At 30.4% G+C, this 4075-nt stretch overlaps 1 protein-coding gene across 4 annotated transcripts in view; it reads left to right on the forward strand.

Annotated features, from left to right (window-relative positions):
* The first annotated feature begins 646 nt into the window (after window positions 1-646).
* The window catches only part of LOC106475410 (chromatin target of PRMT1 protein-like), a 17178-nt gene continuing 13749 nt past the window's right edge, over window positions 647-4075 (forward strand). The window contains exons 1-2 of one of the 4 annotated variants that reach the window (XM_022379521.1): window positions 783-847; window positions 1755-1794. The gene's annotated coding sequence lies outside the window, so the exon portion shown is untranslated. Of the gene's footprint in view, window positions 848-1057; window positions 1112-1754; window positions 1795-4075 lie in introns of those variants that run through there. The other 3 variants (XM_022379522.1, XM_013936093.2, XM_022379520.1) reach the window with 3 other exon arrangements.

Genomic DNA, 4075 nt, shown 5'->3' on the forward strand with positions numbered 1-4075 from the left:
ACAAACAAACAAACAAACAGAACAAGAATTTTGCCAAAAAATGGTACTACCCACTCCCTGAAAAGTGAGTTACCATCAAGTATCAAAATATAAGAAGAAAGAAACATTTACTCAAAAAGATTCCCATCAGACAGAAACCACATCGAAAATCATCAAACAAATGAAAGTTCAACAAAAGATCCCTAAGTCTTGAAAAAGTCTCATTTGCATGATATTCAATTTGATCCTAACGGAAGACTACTCCTCTTTGTACACCTCCTCTACATCTTCCACTTCTTTTTTACCCCCATTCATTCCCGAAACCTTACCTACAACTCACTATACCCACGTATTTTAAATCCCCAAGCCTTAGTTTTTTCTTCAATCATTCCCTTGATGGATGAAGAGGGATTTCAGATTCTACTCTAAAATTCACGAACTCTGTTTTCTTTTATTTTGGTAAAGAACTGCTACAACCCCTATAAAAACTATCTTGGTATATATTGTGTGTTAATATATATAATTCCATAATTTTAATATATATGCCTAAAAGTTACATTACTGTAGTGGGCTTAAAAATAATTGTATCGCTATATTATTAATTTTGTATATATTTTTTATTTCTTTTCGTTTTTATTTATTTCTCAGAATTTCTTATTATGTGTTTATGAAATAGCCATAAACGCTAATCCGGGCTTTTGACAAGTCTCGTATCTACGCGTTGGAACTTAGAGTTAGTCTTAACTGTTAAATTGCTTTGCAATTTATGTTGACTGAAAGTTAAACTTTTCCATCGAATAAGTCGCGCGCAAAATCGGTAGATTAACGTGTATCCTTTGTGCTGATTTTTGTCTTTTAAGTTTTTATTGTAAGTTTGAAAGAAAAATAATATAAATTGCAATTCTGTAGGACACAAAATACTGTATTGTTAGTATTACTAATAGTAATAGTACTAGGTAGGTGCAGATAGATACCAATTTACCATTTAAGTGATTAGCACGCCCAATGTTTCTTCCGAGTCTTCGCAATACCTTGGAATATTTACTAACTTAGAGGCTTTCTATATTATAAGTTATAACCACAAAGACACTTAAAACAGGACTTGATGAAGAAATAGACACTGAACTAGAAGGTAACATTTCGTCTATGTTTAACTTTAACTTAAGTTTTAACTGGTATTTGTATTGTGACTATGTCGGGCAACACTTAAAAACATATGGTGTAAATCTGTATAACTTTTAGTTTTAGTAGTTTTTTAGTATTAATAATAGTATGACACATACTTGCATTGCAAGTTGCATCAATATTAATATCTTTTACTTCTAGTTTAAGTTTACTTTTAGGGGCTGTCTGATTTTGTCCATATTAACTTAGAATAGAAGTTAGAAGCAACAACGCTGTCTGTTTTAGTGTGCGTGTTTCTTCATAATGACTTAAATGGTTTTATGTGATTCTAACTGACATTAATGCAGTTATGAAGATAGTGTTGGTACGACTGAGACTTCTAATAAGTGTTCTACATTTGTGTTTGTGGGGATAGAAAACTGAGAGTCACAGTTTCTTCATTGGATGTAACACTGTATGTTCATGCACTAATTGGTTTTAAATACTGAAAGTGATACTGATGAAAATCAGAAGGTAAATTCCAATTTTTCCACTTGTTGCCTTTTTAATGTGAAGAGACTAAACTGTGGGATTGGAATTCACCTTCTGTATTTGTTACTTTTAGTTTTAGTATATAACTGCAAGCACTTGTTTATTACAACATGTAAAAGCTGTCACATCTCCCCATTTTGTGGACTCTCCACTGAAAATGTAAGTAAATATTTTAAGTGTAATAAGATGTATTGGGTGTAAATTTTTGTATTAGTATGACATTAATCTTATTATTTCTGTGTTACAAGCTACATATATATGTATAAACTACAATTAACAGTATAACAGTTGTGCTTTAAAAGTAGTTAATGAATGACTGCTTGGATCTTCCCTAATTGTACTTGTAGACTGACTGCACATGATAGTCTGTTCTGTCTCTTTATTAAATACTCAGTTAAAATGATATAGCACAATTGAATAATACAGTGATTTAATATTTCATTGTAAGATATGAAATTTTTTATTGAACTCAAACTCAGGCACCAGGTTATTTGGGAAAGATTTGAAAATGTGGGAAATAGGTAATGGATACTGAACTAATAATATACTAAACTGACATTAACTGTATTTGTAATACAAATATTTTTGTATTATAAAGCTTGAAACATTATAACATAAAGACAACAAGGAACCATTTAGTCCTTCAAGATTGTTATACTTACACTTAAGAAAAGTAAAAATTTAAACCCATACTTTATTTTTCAGTAAATCATTTACTCCCCTCTTAAAGTCCTGTAAAGTGCTGACCTCTACTGCTGTTTACAGAAACTCATTCCATAAGACAAATCGCCGTTAGAAACATTAAAATTTAACTGTGTCCTCTTCCATCTTTTTAAAATCTTAAATGCGTCTCATGTCCTTAAATGCGTCTTTAGAACATAGCATAAAGAAATCAAAAGCCTTTATTTTGTTGATTCCCTAGATAATCTTGTTAACTTACGAAAGACCACATCTTATAATTTTTCCTCCAGAGAAAATAAATAGAGATCTTAACTATCTGTAAGAAAACCTTTCCATTCCCAGAATCATCATAGTGGCTCTCCTCTGGAACTTCTGTTATAAGTGTCTATTAGATAGCAAGACCAAAACTGTACCAAGTATTCTAAGTGGGACCTAACTAGTGATTCTTTTTATAGAGATAATTACTTCTTTTATCTTAAAATCAAAATGTCTGAAAACACTACTTTGATGGCTTCATTGATCTATCCACCAGTATGCTAAGATCCTTTTATTCAGTCATGCTATTGAGTTCTTGTCTTTAAATGTGAGATCCCAATTATGATAACCCAAATGCATATTTATAATAAGTCATTTTATGCAGAATTGTTTGATTTACCAATTGATACAAGTCCTTCTGTAATGCATCAACATCCTCACTACACCTAAAAATATTTTAGTTTAATATCAACATCAAACTTTGTTTGCTAATTATTATCAGTATCATTAGTGTAAATAAAAAAAAGCCCGAAGCACTGACCCTTGAGGCCCTTCAATAGTAACAGGAGTCTAGTTTGACGATACCCCATTAACCCTTTCGAGATGGGTCACAGGTGAAAGGCCATGTCATCTCATATGTTGACTCGCATTCAAAATTTTATTGAACTACGATTTCATGAATTTATGTCAATAAGTTTGGTATGAAACTAGATTATAATTCAAATTTTAGAACTATATAGTACTTAATTTCTTAATTTAAAAGTAGATATTTAAAAAACACTGATAAACATCAATTATTGTGTGTCACATGGTATGTTGAATGCAGCACTGATTCAAATTAGATGTTTGTTGAGTCAAAATACTAAGTCTACAGTTTTGTATGAATTAGAAACTCAAATTACAGATGTTGACAAGTTACAATATAAAATAAGAAGGTCTTATCTTTTATATTTGTTAAGAAATTGCTCAAAACACAGTGTCACCCCACCCACCTCTTTCCATTTTTGGAAATGTTCTCTTATACACACTTCTATATATGACATGAATGACCAATTGCAAACTCAGAATGTCCTCCTAGTGGTTTTCTCAGCCTTTCTAATGTAGCTAGCACCATTTCTTTCTTTAGAACCAAGATTTCACTGAAGTAGGATGAGTCTTTTGTCTGCTTGAAATTTCATATTTTTTTTTAGAGTAAAATACATCTTAGTTACTAAGCTTGATAAATTATAGTAGAATTCTATTGTATTGATGTAGTAATTTATGATTTTTTTAGTTAATCAAATGTATATATAAAACCTAAAAAAAATATTTTGTTTCATATCCTCCACATGCACAATTTTTAAAGCCTTAGCAACCTATGTAAAGCAGCAACCGAATACAAAGGTCGTAACTAGAAGAGATAATTGTTTGCTTTACTTCTTTATTTACTATTCTATGCTTTAGGAAAAATAACTAAGAATTTATTTCAAAATAGCAATAATCTATATATATATATATATATATA

The sequence above is a fragment of the Limulus polyphemus genome, unplaced genomic scaffold (assembly GCF_000517525.1).
Source record: "Limulus polyphemus unplaced genomic scaffold, Limulus_polyphemus-2.1.2 Scaffold8535, whole genome shotgun sequence".
NCBI lineage: Eukaryota > Metazoa > Arthropoda > Merostomata > Xiphosura > Limulidae > Limulus > Limulus polyphemus.